A 22,835-nucleotide genomic window follows, 5' to 3' on the forward strand; every position below is an offset into this window, starting at 1 on the left:
GCCTTGTATAACAATACACATTTTTAAGTAAGTGAATGCATTACAGCCTTGACTTTTGTTCTGATCATTTTGTGTCACAAATAGAAGCACACCCATCGTTCTTCTCATCGGTTAGAAATTTGAATGTTGGTGCATAGGATATTCATTCTGCATAATTCCTTTTACTAGTAATAGGAAATGTCTGGTTATGTCTTTTACAGTGAGAAGAGAACTGAAGCCATTGTCCCTGAAAAGACTGCCTTTGCTTTGGGTAAAAAACTATGTCAGTTCGAACTGGCATTTGTGTCCTTTGCAAACTACAAAGCAGAATAATGCATTTGAAAAAAATGTGTTTCTGTGACCAGTGTCCACTTCTGACATTTTATGTTAATAACCTGTCTTGCACGCAGCTCTTATTTTTACACCTTGGTCAGTCGCCACAAATGTATTTATATCAGGAAAGTTATTCCAGATTTACATTTGCAAAGCTGAATTTGGTTCTGTTTGGGGACACATAGCTGGTATTACATAGACTCTCATCAGAGGTTTTGGAGCCTGAACAGAAGCAATGTTTAGAAGCAAATGAAGAGGTAGGCGAGCAAAGGTTGCCCATTCAAGACAGCGGCAAGTCCAGCAATCTGACCCTAATAGAAAAGCTCAAATACCAGTGCTGCTTGTTGACTTGTGTAGTGGAGAGCCAGCTACTTTTTTTCTGGCTGTTTCCCATGTGCTAAATGAAGATGCCTCCTACTTCTTGAGATGGTGTGAGATTTAATGAATAGTGTTCTAAAGCATCACAGGAGTCTTATTGCTGCTGGAATTTGTCCACTGCATGCACTTGGTATTTTGAATCGGCTATAAATACACTGGTATCCATATTTCCAATATGAAAGGGAACATATTATTGCAGAGAAGGTAGCAAGAAGTAACAGTTTGTGGAGTGTGTCACAGACTCTCATTGATTTATAGAGGTATCATATGCCTTTCCACGGACTTACAATCTCTTCTTCCTTACACTGATAGCATCCATCTAAATAATGATGGGGAGCATATGGCTTTGCTTTTACACACTGGCACAAATTTCAGTCAAGCAGCTCATAGGTTGTAAGTCACAGGTGGTATCCAGTTCTAGAAGAATGATGACCTCAGCAAGCCAAGGACTCCTTTTGGAGGAGCAGAGGAGGCCATAGGAACAGCATGGCTTCAGTTGGATCCTGCTAGGATGAGCTTTTCCAAAGGCAGTGCACAGGAACATTTCTGAGGGATCATGCAATATTCAAAGTATTGGAGACATCAAGGGTGTTTGGGGGGACAGAAAATGTGTAAGATATTTTTATCTTGTAAGCCAGAAAAATAAAGGCCATTAGGGATCTCGACCCCAAACAGTTCCATTCAGATCAGACTTCAATTTTGGAGAGATGAAAAGGTAGAGCTAAACTGGTGCCTGCACTTGGCCAACCAGCCTGAAGAGAGATGCACACTGCAAGACTGTATGGTTCTACATGAGCTAATCAAAATACATAAACAATAATGAAATAATACATCAGAAACAATGTTACAAACCATTCTAGCTTATAAAATACAATATAGCCTTCACTTCTAAATGTTAATAAAAACTTAAAGTCTTCAACAAGTTTTCCATCGTAAAAATGAAACCAACACTTCCATTAAAAGATTAGTTTTCCAGGACACAGGTAAAATTTCTAATCCGAAAAGCTGATATGAACAATATCTGGTCTTCCAGCAATTATTTTTTACATTTTAAGGAAGCCTATTTCCCTTTAATGATAGTGATTTTGGCTTGCATTAAATCATGTAGTATTGATTTAATTTTTTCTTCGTGACTTTGAGCCAAATTCCATAGTCTTGCCCTTTTATTAAACACTTGCGGACATTCCTCTTGAGCTAAAACATCATGTGGTCACTTAGTTTCCGAGGTTTTTAATAATGCATTTTAAGCACAGAATACATTTGACTGGGAAATTCTTTTGTGCCACCATTTTGTTATTGCCTTTTGAAAGCAGAAAAAAGCCCTATCAATATTTTATTGAATATAATGATCTGTGAAGTTTTTGTCTGTGAATATGCGAGGCAATGAACCAGAGTTGTCTGAGACAGACCGGTGTCAATGCTGTCAAAACCAATGCAGCACCTCCAAATACAGGCAGTGAGATGTAAAGCAGAAAGCTCACTCAAACACTTTTGTCTTGAAGAGTGTGCAGTTTTCAGGCTTGCCTTAACCCCATGCTGTCTGCCAGGAGCACCTGGGAAAAAATGAAAGACATTTTCAAAAACAAAGCAAGCCTTTCTAAGAACATTTTGAAATAAGTTTCCATGATCTGCCAAAGTTGCAGAACAATAGTAAAATCTACTGGATGGAAATGGCCCAGTGAAATATACTGACTAAATATTTTTTGTGCTGTTACTTGCAGAAAAAAAAGGTGAAATTTTCAGTTTGTTTAAGGCAAAGATAGAAAAAATCAGATTACGTTAAATGTTGATCTAGAACCTTCACACTCATCATTCAAATCTGAAAATGTGAACCCTCTCTTCTTTAACCAGAGTGCAAGTTAGTAATTCAGGCTGTAAGTCTGATTCTATGTGTTCACATTATTGCATTATATTCAACAACAAAGAACAGAAAGACTATTTACTGTGCATATACAATGCATGGCAACTCCCTGTCTTGAAAAGGTGATTCTTTACAGCTTCAATCCTTAGTCATGTGCTTAATTTTACAAACTTGAAGAGCTGCACTGGTAAAAGAAATACCTGCCTTCATTTTTGATATACAAAGTTCCAATTACATGGATAACAATAAGGTGAGTGCTTAATCAATAAAGTTAGGAAGTAAGAAAAGAGCAGGGCTCTAACAGGAAGATGTTTCAGCCACAGTAGGTGCATATCAAGTGTTTTATAAAATCCTAAACCCATTAAACCCATGAGATGAAGAATCTTAAGAAATCAACACGTGCCTATTGCTGCACAGTCTGTGATTTTACATGTTGTACCTGAATACCTGGTTGCACATCTGGATGAGAAAGAAGCAAGTGCCGTTTAAAAAGGAAATCATATACCAGGGAGGATTGAAATTACCTTTGACAGAAGAAAAATATGTACAAGTGATGCAGAACTGTAATTCATGCAACATGACCTAATTATTTTAAAGGAAATGCTAACAGCATTTTAAAAGCCTTTGGATACACAATTGTTAAAATTTAATGCTGGTGTTTGCATGTATCAGAATTTATGGAAATCTGTGTGAAATTTTGACTTCTGTTTCATCCAGGTCGACTCCGAAACAAGACTGTGACCTCAGTAGGTTTATTCAACTTAATAAAAATTTTAAATGCAATAAATAAGTAATGCCAAGTCATTGCTCATTTGCAGGACATCAATCATACATTTGTAACTTGTGGATTAAATAAATACAAGGAAGAAAAACTAAGTCAAGATCCAGCAGAATTCAACATTTTATGTTTGTTCTATTAATTTCTTATATGAACACAGCACATCTTCTCAGTCTAACCCAGAAATAACCAGGCATCCATCCACAGGTGCAATACAATTGAGCAAGATGCATCTTTCAGGGTCCTACTTAATCTAACAATAAATGAGTAGAAAATCTCCAGCATATCATTTTTAGTAAGGTGTTCTCTCTCTGAGATGCAGTGCTCCCTCAGCCTCCTCTCTGCAGAGATGAGCTTCATGGTTTGGCAAGATTCAACTCATCTGATACCAATGAGAAACTGGTATGAAGAGCCAGTCCATCAGGCACTCTCTGACTTCTGTCTGCATGCTCTGCACAGAGCTGCAGGCCCTCCCTGATCTACATAGGTGACAAATTTAACTGGCTGCAGTGGAAGAGGCAGTACATTGGAGGTCTCACTCTATCTGCCTTTCATCTACATGTAAACTCCTTTTTGTGACTGTAAGAGGAAGTAAACTTGGTTGCTAAAGTTATCATTAGGTTATGGGCAATGGCTCATAGACCAAATCTTGCTTTCGTGGAAAAGACCTCTACATACACCTGGATAATTCAGAAGCTGCTCTGTCTGGCATAGCAGTGAGATTTGACACTGCCTTACCACTTGGACATGAATGATTCCTACCCAGCAAACAGAGCCAGGAAAAGAGGTTGTCAAGGAGGGAAGGAGAGCCCACAGTGTGCAAGGACACCACAACACACAATGTTCCTATTGCCTGAATATTGAGATGGGATAAGGTCTGGAGGAGAACTTCTCATTTCAACTACTTCTATCACTTTTTAAGAGCTCTGTGCAGAACTGTTGACCAGATTTTATGCTTGAGGTAGTTTGCCTCCATCATCTACTACACAGCAGCCATCTGAGATGACCCTGCCTAGCACCACATGGTAAAAGGATGCTCACTGCCTCCACTGATGACATTCAAATGATCATGCCCTGCGCTCAGCCTGAAGGCAGAATGTCCTTCCAGGAGAGAAATGAATTTGACTCCTTGTGCCCTGGCACCTAATAAAGTCAGTGAGGAACCTTTTCTATGCAAAAAGAGAGCAGATAATTAGGTAGAAAACATTATTCTGATTTTCTCCTGACTCAGAATAATCCAAACACTTCAGCTGAAGGAGATCTCTTCCCAAAATTGCAACACAGGTGATATGAGCTAAATATTGAAACATATATGTACAGCTTGTCCCTCTGCATACACAACTGATGCTGTTTTGCTTTTTGCCTTTTTTCCTTATATATTCTCTGTTTTCTTTAACATATATTTGTAGCCTATTGCATTACTGGCTAGTTTTCCCAGTAATTTTCCATGCCCTTTCCCTAGGCAGAAAGACAAACCCTTCTATAAGGCCTTGTCCTGTCTTGGTTCTCCCTGGCCACCAAGGTTGAGAACAACTCTTTGAGACACATTTTCTTATACAAAGTACAACTCGTTTCAAGAGGGGGGTCAAGAGAAAGAGCATGACCTGAGGGGGGAATTGCATCACCACTTGTCCTCCTAATCGGTGCTTTTTTTCAATTATGCTAATTTGCCAAACTCATAAAACTGTATTCACCCCCATAGGGATGAGCTTTTGTGGACATTCTTCCATAACTGCCCCTGGAGTTCCAAAAAAGATCCACTTTTACATTACCTCCTATATTAGTGGTATCTAGAAAGTGTGTGTTGTTTGATTTCTAGGTTGAAAAAGGCATCACAACCCTCCTCTGGCACAAGTGAATGTCATCCAAAAAGCAATGCCATGCAGGACAACACCACAAGGTTTTATCTCCTCAGAGGTAGGAAACTACTTTCGAAGCTTCAATGAAAAACTTTGCCTCCTCTCTTTAGTGGAAGATCTGGATATGGCAAATTAATGATAAATAAAATGGAAGAAATAAAAGGAACATGAGGACCCTTTAGCTTAGATCTTACAATGACATCCTTTGCTGAACTCACCCAGTATCTGGCATTACTGCTGAAATGTACTGACCTGTCTACTTCCACTTAATATCTGTAACAACATCTTTCCATTATTCACCCTTAGGGCTGTATTTAACTAATGGAGAGAGTTTTAGTGCTCCTGACACTGAGAGACAGATACCCATGGCTAAAATCAGTCTTGGTGTAGCAACTGTCCACAAATTCTGGCTCCAGTGTATGGGTCAGTTAGCATCAGCTTACAGATTTCTGAGCTTTAATTTATTTTTGAGGCCAAATTACTCCAGTAGGAGCTGCAGCTATTCAACACTTCTCAGTCCAGGGAATTTTATTTAGAGCCCTGGAGAAAGGAGTCAGTATCTGGGTTCTAGGCAGTGAAATTTTCATCCATTGGATATGAAACTGGTGGCGTAATTTAGGCAGGCATTTTGCTCTTGGCTCCCCTGGCTTCGGCTAATCATATTTAGCTCTGACCTGTACCATACCACAGTTGACTCAGTCTTTGGATTTCCTTGATTTAACATTGCCAGGTTAAAGCTAATTTCCACCAGTTGTGTGATAAACATGTTTTTCAAAGGGAACCGGATTCAGTCTGTGGTGCACCAAGACAGTGCCTGCCATTTGCTGAATGCAATGTGCCATGCTGACAGTGGCAGGGATAAGCAGAGCATCAATGGTGTGGAAACCACAGCATGTTGAATCATGTTGAACAAGTGTCCTTGTTGCTTTGCCAATGAATCAGCTTTTGAGAGGAAATATGTGGCCCATATTTCCCAAAGCATAGTTTGTCTGGTGTTTGCAGCTCTGGAAGAATTGTTGAGTTTAGCAATTTAGTCATGATTAACCCTGCAGGCAAATATATGCAAATCAGAATTATAAAATCATTTAGGTTGGAAAAGATGTTCAAGATCATCGAGTGCAACTGTTAACTTAATGCTGCCAAGTCCACCACTAAACCATGTCCCTAAGTGTCACATCTAGAGGTCTTTTAAATACCTCTGGGGATGACAGCTCTGTCACTGCCCTGGGAAGCCTGTTTCAATTTATGGCAACTCTTTCAGAAAAGAAAATTTTCTCATATTCAACCTATCCCTCCCCTGGTGTAACCATTTCCTCTTGTAATTTATTTCTATTCTGGAGAAGAGGCCCACCTGGCCCACCTGGCCACAACCTCCACTCAGGTAACTGTAGTGAAGGTAGCTTCTCCCTGAGCCTTCTTTTCTCCAGGCTAAAGAGTCACAGCTCCCTAAGCTGCTCCTCGTGAGATCTGTGCTCCAGATTCCTCACTAGATCCGTTGTCCTTCTCTGGGCACACTCCAGCACCCCAATGACTCTCTAGTCAGGGATCCAGAACTGAACACAGGATTTCAGGTGCAGCCTCAGCACTGCCAGGTAGAGGGGGACAATCCCTGCCGGGTCCTGCTGGCCACACTATTCCTGGTCTGGATGCCATTGGCCTTTTTAGTCCCCTGGGCACATGCTGACTCACCAGTCAGCCAGCAACCCCAGGGCCTTTTCCACTGGGAAGCTTCCCAGACCTCTTGTTCTAACTTGTAGTTCTGCCTGGGGTTGTTGTGACCCAGGTTCTGGGCCCAGCACTGGTTGCCTTGCTGGACGTCCTACAATTGGCCTTGCTCCATCAGTCCAGCTTGTTCAGACCCCTCTGCAGAGCCTTCCTGCCCTCCAGCAGATCAACACTCCTGCCCAACCTGGTGTCATCTGCAATTTGATTGAGGGAGCACTTAATCTCATTGTCCTGATCATTGATAAAAATATTAGACAGAACTGGACCCAAGACTGAGCCCTGGGGAACGCTTGTCTGCCAACTGGATATAACTCCATGTAATCATTTTCTGTGCCCAGCCATCCAGCCGCTCTGTACCCAGAGAAATTTGCATCCTTCCAAGCCATGAGCAGCCAGTTTCTCCACAGAGCTTTGAAAGTCCGTGTAAGGGGAAACGAGAACACAAAACACATGCTCCAAATTGTTAGCCTTCTTTCTCACTTCACTTCCAATATTTTCCCAATTTTATTTTTCTGATAAAACTAAATTGCACATAAGTCTCTGTCTTCTTCTTATTGTTGTCATGATATGAAAACAACAGAGATAAATCATTTTTGTATGTTTTAACTTACCTCAAGATTCATTCATCCTTGTGGAAATTGTTGCATATACTTATGTGCACACACACCTCAACTAGTTTAAAAATCTTTCCAAATAAAATCTGGAAAGAAAGTACTTTCCTCTTTATACATTTAGAAACAGATTCATTTTTCTTCCCAATTATAGCAACTACATAAAGAAGAAATAAGTCTCAGAAGATTTGTCACAAATCCTCCAAGTCTGTGACAGTTTCAAAGAAAACCATTGGTTCCCTTCAAAGCAGTAGTCTGCAGCTGCCTGATAAAGGCCACAACCCAGTACAAGGTAATCATTAGACAGACATTATTATTATTTTCCTAATTAGCCAAAAATCATTGGATTTCCTTTGATCCAAGGGGCTTCTTCCTGCTGAGCAATCATTTTATCTTGTTTATGTTGACAAACATACAAGTCACCAATTGTGCCTCAATTATCACTTGACAAGGACAAGGTTTTCTTCTTCTTGTGTGAAGAAGAGAAGACTAAGAACAACTAAAAAACCAAGAAGATTCAGAATATAACTGTCCTGTCTTTTTGCTTCAACTGATCTGGAGACAAACCCCACCAAATGAACAGGATCTGCAGAGAGCTGTGAAATCCCTATTCAGATCCTGGGGGGAAGTGTTAATGCAGAATTCTACAGTGAGTCTCACATAAAATAGACTGAAAATATCCCTGCTACAACTGAAAAGTAGAGAACTCTGTGTTCCCAAAAAGGGACCCCACAGCATTCCCTCTGCAACGCTGTCTTACTGTCAAAATGTGGCTAAATTTAACAGAGAGCACTCAGGGCTGAGAAAAAAAATATTTTGTGAAATGTAAAGAGTGAGATAAATTTGTACAATTCAAATCCCCAAATTTAGTTTGAAAGCCATTTCAAAACTCAGTTCCCTACATAGGGAGTATTTTTTTAAACTAAGTACAGAAAAATCTGGCATAAGGATGTGTATATATGGAAGTTTATTTATAGTTATTGGTAGTGACGGGTATGATTTTTTTTGGTCTAGATATTTCTCTTTCAGTAAGCTGATCTTTAGGCTGCTCAGACATTGTTAAAAACCCCAGTAATGTAAAATAGGCTGTTATACCAGTTCCTGAATATAAAACCAAGCACTGTATTGTTTCTAAGGGAGCTCCAGCATGTTTCTCAAAATTTCTTCTTGGTTGTTGCACGCTGCAGCTCTTTTACTTGTCAGTTTAGCATATCACAGCATTTTTTTTAAATGAATTTTAGGAATTAGTATTACCGTCCCTTCAGGGAGGAAATAAATAATGGAATGCTGACATGGAGAGAAAAGAATCACAGGAAGCATATAGGAATAAGGAAAAGCATTTTTAAAAGTGTAAAATAGTTAATTTTTGTTGATAATTTGGAGGCAAACAGACAAGTATCTTGCTCAGTTTCTATATATGAGTTAAAATAGGTAAGGCAAGCTGCTGAATTTATGATATTAACATCTGTGTCATTAAGAAAGCTTCTATGTCAACCTTCAATGTCTTTATATTGAAGGCTTTTCCTTACCTCAGAAAAATAAGTAAAAACAAGAACAGGCAGGGATGTATATGAAAAATAATGCATTCTACCACTTTTATAGAAAAGGACAAATATTTCACTATTAAGGCTTGAGCAAGAAAAAAATCCCACCAGATTGAAGCACATCTTCACTATTTGCTTAAACACATATTTTTTCTAGGGAGATAATAGTGATTGCTTTACTCTTATTTACAGGCAGCTTAAATTGCCTCTCAAAAACACAGTTTATAGGTTGAATGATCTTAGATACTTTGTGAAATTATGGATGTGTTCTTTTTATTGAGGCTTACATATCCTGCAGCAACAGCCCTACCATCTCTTTGCAGCTTGCTGTACTGTTGCTAAGAATTTAGAAACAGACACGTCAGTTTCAATTTTAAAGAGACTGTATTTTTCCTCTGCTTTAATAAATCAATCTTGTACTGCAATGTTGGCACTCCTTTAACTGGGTCAGGAAAAGTGTGTCCTTAATTCACCTCATGCAACCCAATTGCTGATCACCAATAATTTGATTAGCTGCACCACAAGAAATTATATGGTTCAATAGTGTCATGTAAGCATGACCAACCACATCCAAAACATCAAAGTCAAGAGGATTCTTCCTTCTCCCTAAATTTTCCGGAGCCAGAACAGTCTGTCAGGGGACTGTGCTCCAGCTCAGGACACCCTGTCCCCTCTGCCTTCAAATGATTTGTCACATGAAAGGATCTGGGGCTGCAATTTTAAAGGAGCTATGACTACAATCTGACTTTAAGCACAAATACAAAAGTCATTACCAAACAGAATATTTAGGGCTCTGACTGAGCAAACTCTGGAGGAATCACGTCCACTGAGCCCAGCAAAGGACCTGCACTGCCAGGATTTCCTCTTTGACTGTTTGGGATAGTGGGAACTTTTAAAGAATGTGGCATTTGCAAGGACATTCCTAATAAATGCTCAGCCATTCAACTCAGGGATGTAAGGACTTTTTCCCCCAAAATACATTTAATGAAAGAATGTTTTAAACAAAAAAAAAGTGAGGAAGGCTCACTCAGTATCTTTGGTGTTTTCTCAGGCAAAGCCTGGCTTGCAGAAATGATGACATTTAATATCCCAGCTTCTCCACTAACCATGTATGATAAAGCAGAGCTCAATGAAATATGCAGACATTATATAGGAATATTTATAGGCATACTGGCTTGGTTTACTCTATCCATCCTTCACACCTTCTGCACACTTGCTTCTTGTACAGTGGGCATTGAAAAGTCTTGATAAAGGCACTTAAGGCCTTTCCTGGTACAGCTGCCCACAGTAACTTAATGTCAGCACTGCATCAGGGATGCAGTGCTGACATTTAATTTTTAAATTTGCTCAAGAAAGTGTTTGGGTTGGAATGCTTTCCTACGCTCACCCAAGGCAAAGAAAGAGGATGTGGGATGGAGCTTATCCCACATGATAAGTGAATGATAAACACTAAATGCTCACCATGACATCAGAAAACAAAAAATCTGTAATTGCTTCAGTTTAATAAATATAAGCAAAAGATTAGTTCTAAAAACTAACAGTTTGGTTATAAAGATATTGCTATCTAATTTTTGGAATAAATTATTTATTTCAGATTGTTATCCTAGATGAGAGCAGAGAGAGAGATATTTTGTTTGTTAAAAGGAAAGAAAAAAAAGTCAAAGAAAAAACCCATATAAATAAGGATCAAATATAAATAACTTTTCTCACTCACACAAAACAAAACCTTTATGCTCTGCCTTACCACAAGATTATTCATTTATATTTTCTTCCTGGTAATGCCACGATTTCATTGTTGCAAAGATAAAGTAATGATAAAATGATTGTATGTAAGGAGTAAGTTTTAGGAAAATGTACATGAATGTCCTTCTGGTTTTGATTTTGCTGTGAAATTCCATATTTTTTGTTTTTGTTTTAGAACCTTATTGATTTTTAAAAATTTCCCATCACTTCATGCATAGAACCTTTGACAGGGGTAGTTCAGAATGCGAAGAACTGTGGAACACCAAGCTCCTAAAACAATAGAATTATGCATCTTAAATATGTTTGAGTTTAAGAATGCCAGAAGGACATGAAAGCTCTGTTTCTATCTTGCCTGACAAAGAATAAAATTAATAGCTTGGATGAATGCAATGTAGCCACAAAGGACAATCAGAGTAAATCTATAATGGGCTGGAATTCAGTGAGAGCAATAAAGCAGTCACAGTGGTTTGAAGGAAATGAGAAATAATTTGAATTTTTTTTGAAAAAAATCTATAATGATTTTTTTTAAAAGTATGTTTACTCTTGTATCACTTTATCTGATATTACTATAGCAGTTACACTGCCCTTCTGAATGTTGCCATGACACATATTACAAGTATGTAATTGCAAACGAAAGAAAATTATTTTATATATTTATCGACATTTTCAAGAACAGTCTACATAGAAATAGAGGAATTAAAGGAATGGCAGATGGTCATATCAAAGGACATGGTGTTTACCACAGGTGGATTTTTATTCTCCACATACATTTGTTTCCCACCCACAATGAAGGCACAGGATATCTGGATGCCTCAGAGCTTTGAGTGCCACATTTGCTTCCTGAAGCAGGACAGAATTGTTGTCAGGGCCCTTGGCAGCCAGTCACCCCCCTGCAACAAGAATTCAGTGTCAAAACCGCTGCTGTCAAAACCCCCAAAAATCTCTGCCCTGAACCCCAAGGCAGTTTTCTTAAGCTTAATTTCCCACCCTAATCCCTGACCTGTAAGATGGGGGCACTTCCAGGGGTACCTCAGCTTGTGAGCACCCTCCTCTGTGGAATTGCATTTTACGGAAAAGGCTTGCTCTGGCTCACCCCTGGAAAGTGTATGGTTTATCTCAAGTCTGTGCCCTCCCTGCAGTATCGTGTATCTGCAACTCTATTGGCTAAAGAATGTTACCTCGCCCACTTTGAACCTCTGTGTTCAGGGTGCAAATGGAGAGGGCTCGCCCTCTTTTGCCCTGGCGGTCTCCAGAGACTGCTCTCTCCCCTTCCCTCTCCCCCCTTCCCTTCCCCCTTTCCCTCAGTGACCATGCTGCCTTCCGGGGTAAGACTCCGAATAAACCCTCACTCATCAGCACCCCACCAGCGTCTAGAATCTCTTTACCTGCCAGCACACAAACACCCATGACCCTAGAGCCCGGGGGGCTCCCAGGGAACCTTCCCCGGGGACCCCCCTTAAATCTAAATCACAACACTCCTCATCCCCAGGGCCCTGCCTGCATGTCACGGGCATGTCTGTCCCTGGTTATCCTCACTGGGCCTGATCCATACCCCGACCCACAGACCAACCACCCTGTCCCAGCCTCAGCCCATCCCCAGGGAAATGTCCAGGGCTGGGCTCCCCTGGTGCCTTCCAGTTTTCCTGATTCTGGCTGGAATGATACAGAATGGGCTGCCAGGGCCTGCCATGCCATCCCGGGGAGCACCCACTGCTCCCCAGGGAGACCACAGTGCCCACGGTGCCCTGGCACACTTGCATTGTAGTAAACTTGGGGGGTGTGATTCACCTTGAGGGTTTCAAGATCTACTCTGCTTTGGTGACATCCCACCTGGAGAGCTGCATCCAGCTCTGGAGGGATCTCCTACAGGAGAAGGATGTGGACCTGTTGGAATGAGTCCAGAGGAAGGCCCCAAAGATGATCAGATGTCTGGAGCTCCTCACCTACAAGAGAGGGCTCAGAGAGTTGGGGTCTCAGCCTGGAGGAGAGAAGACTCTGGGGAGACCCTATAGCAGCCCTCCAGTACCAACAGAGGCTACAAGGGAGCTGGGGTGGGACAGTTCACAAGGCATGTAGTGATAGAGAAAGAGCAATGACTTTAGATTGAAAGAGGATAGATTTGGGTTATGTATTGGGAAGAAATTCTCCCCTATTAGGGTGGTGAGACATCGGAAGGGGTTTCCCAGAGAACTTGTGGATGTCCCACCCCTGTTAGTGTTCAAGAACAGGTTGGATGGGGCCTTGAGAAATCTGGTCTAGTGGAAAGTGTCCCTGACCATGGGGGGGTTTGGAACTACATAAACTTTAAGGTCCGTTCCAATCCAAACTGTTCTATGATTCTATGAAATGTCAGCTGAAGACAGAGCCAGAATGTGCATGAAATGTTAACCCCTACACTGACAATGCTGTTGGCAGCAGGGTCTGTAGGTGCCTACAATATGAAATGTAGTTTTCACTGAGTTGGATATGGGATTTTCCATCTGCTCAGACAGAGATTAATTATCCTCTCTTTCCATTTTGAAGACAGACAACACAGCGGAGGCCTTTTGGTGGCCTGCTCGCCCTTCCCAGGCTCTCTTTCAGTACAGTGCTGTACTCTGCCTGCTCACTCCTGCCACCAAACTGTGCATGGAGAGGCAGAGCAGCCCCTGAACCTGGGCAGCGAGGGCAGGCAGCCACCAGGCTCCTGAGCCACCCAAGCCAGGTCCAGGACGAAGCACACACCAGTTCTACGTGACTGAGGAAGCAGAGTGGTGTAAATCCCAAAGAATGTATCGTGCTTTTGCAGTCACTAGTGGAACACCTGCAGCGAGGCAGTGTCAGAATACCAGTGCTCACTGCCTGCTTTTAGTCTCTTTTTAAATAAGGCACTGTGCTCATACTATGCAATGTATTTAGACAGGAAAAAAGTGGTTGTCAGAAACAGGAGTTTACTACCTTGTAGAAAAACCATGAGTTGGACGAAATACAGTCCTTCTCTTTTCTGTTATGTTTTCTCTGCTGATTTTTGACCAGAAGATAACAGACACGTGAGATATTGCCCATTACCCACCAGCTGGAAAGGACCAAAGTATTCAGCAACTGGCATAAAAGTGTATTCAGACACAACATGCACAAATGTAGATTTATTTATGTCTTGCATAGAAGAGAGTAATTATTTAAACAGCAGATAAGTCACTGAAAATTTTATTTTCTTGTTTGTTTTAGCTGTTTCAAAGGGAAGTCAGTGGTACATGTGCTCTTTAAATTGTGCAGCTGAACTTTATCCACCTCATGAGATGACTGTGCTCCAGTGAAAGAGCAGAGTGCCAGATAAACCTCCAGAGCAAATGAGCTGCCATTGCTGCCCCAGCTGGCCACTGCAGTCACTTCATAGTGGATAAAGGAATGGGCTTGAGGCATGTAGCTGAAATTATTATCATTGAGATTTTTCCTGACATACCCTCTTTAATAATTCAAAAACAAGAATTTGATAATCATCCTCTATCTGTGTTAACAATAGTATCCATCCAATTAAAACATTTGCTAGATTTCACAAGTAGCTGCAGCTGCCTCAGTTTTGATATGAAGTGGCTGCACAAAACTGGATCAGCTATAAACAGCAAGGTCATGTCTTGCCAGTTTGAAGAGAACAGTGGGTTCCTCATAAACTTGGATTTACCCTGTAATGACCTGGGAGAAGACAAGGTGATAAGACAAATATGGCTTAATTCAGTGGGATTGTGTGCAGAGAGGTGAGCAAAGAATCAACGGCAATGTGAATGGTGCCAGAAAAAAAAGTTTAGCAGATCTATGATGTCTGGAAGATCTACAATGCCCTGAAGAAGTAATAGGCCAAATTTCTGTCTAGTAAAAGGTCAGAATGAAGGAAATCACTGGAAGAAAAAAATAAATCTCTTGGTTCCATACTTGCATTTGGATTAACTTTCAGACACATCTTTTTAGTAGACAAAGGGGAATAAGAACAGATCAGGTTCTATATCATACAGATTCTCAACACAAAACAGTATACAAAATATATGGATAGTATGAAAATGAAATCAAGTCTGTCTTGCTCTTGATAATTTACTAATCATTCAACAATGTTAGTGAAGTGTCATCTGGGATCCAGCTAAGTTATGCCCTTGGGATTTTGTTTATATTTGTTCTTGTTTTGCATTTTTCTGAATGACTATATGGTCATGCAGTTTAATAAACTTTCTAAAATTTATCTTTTTTTTACCTGGGATGTACTATTTGGAGGTCCACTAGAATTTTTTTCCCTTCCTAATCTAAATTTATTAATGATAAATGAGTGTTCAGTCTGATCTTTGAATCATGCTTTTCAACCAGAAAATTGTTTTTTTGGAAACACTGAGATAAGACTATAAATTAGGCTTGTTAAAGAGGAAATCTATGCTGGAAAGCAACGAGTCTATTGCTAAAAGCAGACAGACATGCTTTCCAAATATACCAAGAGAACTGCACAACTGTTTTCCACAGAGAAGCTGTGGGATTTGAGTACATTTTTATGCTCTGAAAACTCTGAAAATGTTCTGTATCCCTCTAAGGATGTACCTTCTCCTCACCACCTCTCTGAGGAATCTCATATACATAGAGAAGGGAGAGCTAAGGAAAAATCCACAGAAGTTTTCACAAGGGAAAATGCTTTGGGAAAGAGGCACAATTACCTATCACCATCTCCTGGCTCTCTTTTTGAATTCTGAAAGTACTTCTACACTTTTTTACTCTTTCTATGTCATGTAAATAGGTCACAAACCTCTTGTGTCTGACTTCGGCAAAAGCCACAGAGGGAGGTCAAGTCACCTGAGCTCTGAGGTTTGGCCCTAACTCATTAACATGAAGGAAGTAATCTGCGTGTATGTTGGACTGCTCTGTGCTTAAAATTGGTCCTGAGTCCAGCTCCTAATGGATCAGGATGTTTCATCCTGATCATGCTTTTTGTCTCCAGGTTCTCAGTGGATTAATCATATATGACCACAAGACTACACAATGGCGAAGTGTCTAAGATCATGCCAAAAACACAGAAGGAGGCTGACATATCTGTGCAAGGAGATCCACACAGAGGTCATGGCCAAACTGGGACCCCCTACTGCAAAGCTGGCTTGTGAGCTATGAGTGCCATCTTGCTTGGCCATCCTGCTGGGAATTTCCAAAGAGCTGACTTGCAAACAGGTCTTCTACACAGCATTCACCTATAGCACATGTCAACTCAGAGGCTGACCCAGCTCAAAGGACCTTCACTATGACACAGCCCCTGTGACAATTGCCTTAAAATAAAAAACTGGGTCATTCCTGCAGTCATATTCATGTGAGCAATTGTTATGCACTGAGGTAAGTGTCATTACAGGAATGGACTATTTTCATGAGCAAGTGTTTGAAACTGTCTCCTCAGGAGAGCAGGTGCATCACTTCAGCTTCTCTCTTCTTCTCACAGGGCCTCTGTTTGGTGTAGCATTCATATACTTGAACTATAAAGCTCACCTTTCACATGGTCTATTCAGTTTTCCAGTTGACTTTGAAGAAAGGTCTTTGTCTAAAGACACTGTAAGAGATTTGAACTCTGTCAGGAATGCCCCCTGTGAGTTCAAATCACATTGCTTTGCCCACTAGGCTCATTACAAAAAGCAAGTTGAACCTACTGCTTTCTGAATTCACCTGAGAAGCCAAGATTGAACCACAATAAAGAAGGGCAGTGTGGTTCTCTTGATAGGCCCAGGAACAGCTCTGTTAACATCCTCAGGAGTTATTGTATCTATAGATAGAAGGAACAATTTTCAAATGCAATGCCTGTAACTCAGGTGTCTGTATCTCTGCCAACTTTAAATACTACATTAAACATAGCTTTATTTGTCATGTGTCTAAATTTAGACACCCTAGTTTTAAGGATGAACTTATAAAGAGGGTAATACATATCCAAGAGAAGACAAAAACACTCACTTTGAGTACTTTTGACTTCTTAGAGATACTTTTCAAATGGTTATAAAAAGCCATGGAAATATTCTTCCTACTTGCATATGAATAAGACTATCTGGCAAGAAAAACATTATCAGAATTGAAGGGGGTGATCTTTATTTTCTACTAATGCAAATTTAGTAAAGTGTCTCCTTGATTTACATAATATCACGAATAGCACTTCCTGAACTGTTCATGACAGAGAACAGGATAACCAGAAAATGGCTCCAATTACAGTCATCACACAATAAAACAGTGTGCAGGCAATAGTTTAAGATTCCTCACAGTTTTGTGCATTATGTCACACTCACCTAGACAAAACACCTGGAAACTGCTATCAAATTTGCGCAGTGGAACTTCGCACTTTTTCTGTGTGGTTGAAAATGCCTCATAAAGAACTCAGCTGAATCACAGATAATTAGGCTCGTTGTTTAATTCAGCAAAACATAATGCTATTATATCACTTCAGCATAACTGGTCAGCTGGCTTTGTGTCAGAGCAGAGTCACTGCTTTAAAAATGCAAATGAGAAAGCAGTCCCATCATGTGGAGCCAATTCAGAATATTTTGGTTATAATAAGCAAAGGAGATGGAAAGGTTAAGACGTGTGAGATTTTTGTGGGGAACAAAATCAAATCAAATGAATCAAATACATGTCCATTGCTCCCTCTGTGGGTGTGTGTCTGGAGAGGAGGGTTGAAAACTCTATTTTTGTTATTTCTGTCTCGTAAAAGGAAAGCATGAGCCAAGTACTGATCTCATCTCTATTCTCAAATCTTACTGACTCGCTCAAACTCTTCTGCAAAGTTTGCCAACAAAAAGCTGACATGCAAGACAAAACTTCAAGAAAATCAATGCCAAATAATTGCCCAAGCCATAAGAAAGAAAAAACTTGCCAGTATGTTATGTTCTACCAACACTGTGATGAGCTGCAAACCTAAAATCTAGGGGACTGAAACAGCCCTTATTGTGCATAGTAGGCTTTATATAACAGCAGGCAGCACAAATCATTTCTCTACTGCAGTTCAATAGCTAGTCATTCCTTCTCTTCTATATTCAGTTCTGCACCAGAGCCATGACTTAAATGCTATGCTGCTGTCAGTTAGTTGGCTCTCCTCTCCTGGCCTGCCAAAGGGGATGCTTACAAATGAAGCTGTTGTCCCAGTAATCAGGCATCTCCTGGTGGGACAGTATATGATAAATCTTTAAGGACATGGCTGCAGCATAAAACATGCTGTATTTTACAAGGGATATTGTCATACAAGGTTGTCCTTTTTCTTCACTTTTAAGATTTAAGTATTTTTGGACAACTAAAAAGTGTCAGAACTGTAGGAGACCCAAGATGTACCTTGCAATGTAACACTGTAGGCTTATGGATAATATCAACTATAAATTGCAAGAATACAGATAACCTAATTCCATTGAAGCAAGTCTAAAAGGTATGCTGAGTATTGACAGAATTTATTAATTGGACTGTACTTGCCCTAAAAACATAGATTCCTTTTAATTCTGTTCCAGGGAAGATTTTAAATGCCTTATCCAAAGCTAAACATCTTCCCATATTTAAGGAGAAGCAAAAAGCTATTTCAGGTACAAGCCTAACAAGCCTAACATATGAGGTAATTGTAAATTTCTCAAATAAAAGTGTTGAAAACTACAAGGGATAAAACTCATTTGAAAGTCAATATTTCTTTCAAAGAATATTGGTTCCAAACATGAAAGCAAGGCCTAGATACCTACTTCCTATCTCCATGGCAGCCACAGAATCTAGGTCTAGGTTCCACCAGTAACAACCCCTCCTCACAGTCTTAAAAGCAGTTTAAACATAAGCCACATCAGGAAAAAATATTACTCACTGATTAAAAAAATCTCTATTGTAATGATCTTCCAATTTGAGAAATAAGGGTTGATCAACCTGTTCAAGTAAAATGGATCATGATACAGAAACAGAGAGGGTAGTCAGTGCCTATATTCAGCCAGTGCTGGACAAAGCAAATAATGCCATGGATTAAGCTGCAAGAGTGCCATGGTATCAGCTCCTGCAAGTCAATGGATACAACAATTTTCCTCCCTTTGTGCTAGAAATAAGGCATTCCACTAGTTCTATAGTACTTGAGGAATATTTCCCAAATTTCATTTTCATGTAGAATGGTTTTTTGAATCATGAGTCACACCTACTGCAAATATGAAATCTTCAAACCCAAAGCATTTTCTTCCTAGGCCATCTATTATTGCAGGTATTCAATACTGATATTGTGAATCTTGTCTTACTGTTTTATAAAACTATATTAAAATACTTTTGCTGGTAAAATGGGGTTTTTTCTTCAGTATCTAACTTCCTCCCTTACAGACAGACTGATCACTTCAGGTATTCTGACATGAGGTTAGGGGAAAGAGGGAAATGCCTAAAACTGAGTGTTGATGGCCCAAAATGCTGCTGAAAGGCATAGAGGGAAAGAAAAAATTCTGTTGTGTAGAACAAGACTTACAAGTACTCAATAGATGCCAGCTCAAGCTTCCAGAAGGATTAGTACAAGAATTTTTGCAGGGAATAACCTAAAACTTGCACTCATTAATATCCTTAAGTTCCCCAGGGCTTATATACAAGCATAATCGGATATGGGGAAGCAGAAAACTGAGACCTTGCAAAGTGTTACCTGAAACCAAAACACTAGGAATACCACCATGTTCTGTGACTCTAACCATGACATCATCTGGAAATTTTAGAACTTCTAGTTCAATTTTTATTCAACTTTCAGGTTGAGTTTATGGCTCAGTATTTTCTGACTAACGTTTTCTTCTAGTCCTCTCGCCAGCTGTATGGAAAGACAGTGATTTCATTCTTGACTCTTTTCCTATTGCTTTATGATGCTGAAAAACATACTGATAATCTCTGTCTTTGTATTGTCACACTGTCTGCCTGGCAAAAATTTCTGAACAATGTGTTCAGGTAAGATTTTAGAAACAAAGATTTTCTCTGCATCAACAAGCAGAAAAATTATTTTGTGATTTTCCTCTATATATGTGCTACTCTGATTAAATCAGTAGATGCATCTTTGAATTCTCATGAGACTATCAAAGAGCTTAATAATGCAGTTACATGTGGGTTATAAAAGCCAAAATATTCTTTCAATAGGTGTTGAAATAAGTTTCATCAGTTCTTCTAGCTACCTCCTACCCTTCTCAGCCATGTTCCCTAGAAATAACATATCCACAGACACACCACAAGTTTACAGAGATCCTGGCTGATTCATGTGAGTGGTCCAGGACAACTGTGTTGAAAGATGTACGTCCATTTGGTTAAGCATGAAGTAAGACAAGAAGGGAAGAAATCTTTGAATAGACAACCTGTCTTTAATAATGAGTCTTCAGCATCAAATAGCAGCATATGAACACTCTTACTGACATTTTAGTTCAACATCTCAAATATGACAGACCAAAGACATAATTTATTAACAGTTGGCAGTCTGGCACTGACTGGGGTCCAACTTATACTGCAGTGTGCTCTGATTTTTCTCTCTGTTCTTTCAGATTATTTTAACTTTCAGAAGAGCTTTGTCATTTGCTAGTAGACTATTCTAATTCCAGACTTACTCCTGATTGTGTACACTACTTACACAATTAAAACTGTTTTTAAACATTACTGTAACAGGAAAAAAAATGGGTAGGAATAAGCAATCTTAGGCAAAGCTTCACTCTTATGTCTTAGCTTCCTTTATCTTACAAGGATTAGTGTTTTTGTCAGAATCCTCATTGTGTCCAGCTAGATTCAGTTTTGTACTTAAATTATTTTTAGGTAAGACTTGTCCTCAAATGTTTCAAGATGTTCAACTTCGAGATTATGGCAACCTACAAGTCTTTCAAAAATAATTGATAGTGGAATGCTACAATTCCCTTTTTTCCCTCTTGAGATTAAAGTTTGAGCAATATCTCACACAGAACAGTAGAATTGTAAAGTCAAATGAGGATATAAATGACAATCCTGAATTAGATAAGGACTGAAACTATTTATGAACTCACTGTCCTAGCCAAGCAGAAAAGATCAGGTAAACAATCGCTCATGGGTCTTCAGATCCTGGACAGGCTGCATCCTGATGTCTCAATATCTCTTCATACATGCAGAAGGATCTAAATTACTTCAGAGTTTTTAGAAGATTCTCTTTAGAATAGGAAAACACATTTTCTCCATTTTTACAAGGAATGAAAGGGGGGAAAGTAAAGGTAAAGCTCAAACTGTGCAGTAGAAGACAATACAGGAAAAAAATGGATAACATTTCTTTCCTTTAGAAGTCACTTTTCTTTTTTTAAATCATAGGGTATCAAAAATTTGGCTCCTAAATCCTGAATTTGCCTTCCCACCAATTTGCTGGCCAAACAGTTCTCAGATATCCTAACAATGCCATGAGTTCTTATCCCTGAGCAGTAAAGAGTAATAAAGGCAAGTGCAGATGAAATATACATGAGTGATAAATTCTGGATTTGCCACTCTGGCAGCACATTGCTTTTATGACTGAGATCCAGGTTACTTTAAGCCAGGCCAATTCAATTCAGTTTGCAGAAGAAAGACTGTGAAAAAGACTGTTAACTTATTTTTCTATACTGATAGAATTTTTCTATACTTGTAGATGAAATGGCTTTGAATCAACAAGTCTAGGATATTTTGATTTGATTTCTTCTCATTTTACAGGGAGGGAGTAAAGAACATCACCAGTGACTTGCAGTGAGGTGGATCAATACAAAACAGTAGGCCAGGTCCATTAAATGCTTGAGGTTCAAATATCTATGTTTGAAATGTCAAAGAGCACCACAAAAGTGAATAATACAGGGAACATATCAATTAAAATGCTTTGTTTTTATCAAATGGTGGCATGACATCTGTGGTTTTCTCATTCTTTCACTATTTATACTTGATTTTAATCTTTTTTTACTGACTGTACCTTGAATTTTTTTTTTATGAGAGATTTTAAGAAACATTCTTGAAAACACCTATCTGTAGTACACAGAAAGCAAACTTATGAAGATCCCCTCACAATTCTGTTAACCAAGAAATTTTTTTTTTGGCTGGGGCAGTATAATGCTTGAGAAAAATTACCTAAGACTTTTGTGTAATGGCCCAGTCTGCACACACTAAAACCAAGCTATCTACTGATGTACAAAGAAGCCAGGAGATTTCTGGACTAGCAAGTCTTGGGCTGAAGTCCATTGGTCTTGATCATCAACTCTTTCTTCCAATTAAAAGTTTCAGATCATCAAAAATCTTCCTCAGTGACCTACTGCATAGTGTAAAGTATTGTTCCCTTCAAGGCAATGATTCTTTTCTTCCTCTAATTCATTTCCCAATCAGAAGCTTTAACAATTATCTGTTTTAACACAATATATTTTCCCCATCTTCCAGCAAAAACATGGTGTTCACAAATATAGTTGGATAGCAATTCACTGAAGGTTACAACACTACGAATATGTCAGCTTTATAAAGCCAGTCCAGAGGGAGTTCCCAGTGTGGTGACACAGTACAGTGTGAGTGATACAAGTAAAAAAGCTCCTCCTTAGTACTCAATAAAAAGCAGACATCAGCTCAATGAAGTCCCCCTGCCTAATTCAGGCAATATCAAGAATGTGCACATGTCCAAGTCCCTGTGCTCAGCCATCCATCCATTTTTCCATATGTACACAGTGTACTTACATCAACAATGGTTGTACACCCTCAGGAAGTAAGCTCTCCAAAAATTTGAATATATCACAAGACTGCAGTCAGAACTGTCATCTACGAGCTAAAATGCAGATCTCTGTTGCTAGTGGCATACAAGCTATGCATTAGAAATCTGCACTGCAGTAAAAATGGAAGGAGAAATGCTGTCTTCATTAGTTCTATATATCATTTATTTTAAAACATAAATATACTCTATACTTCCATCTGATTGGAGCTTTGAAACTAAGATTTAAATTTGATAAGTACACAGTTATAAATATATATACTAGCAAATATGGTTTTCAGTTAAGTTTTTTTATAATCATTGTCCTTTAATGGCATAGCATATATAAAAATGTTGGATTTTAAATTTATCTTGTT

Source organism: Prinia subflava, chromosome 1 (genome assembly GCF_021018805.1).
Source record: "Prinia subflava isolate CZ2003 ecotype Zambia chromosome 1, Cam_Psub_1.2, whole genome shotgun sequence".
NCBI classification, from domain to species: Eukaryota; Metazoa; Chordata; class Aves; order Passeriformes; family Cisticolidae; genus Prinia; species Prinia subflava.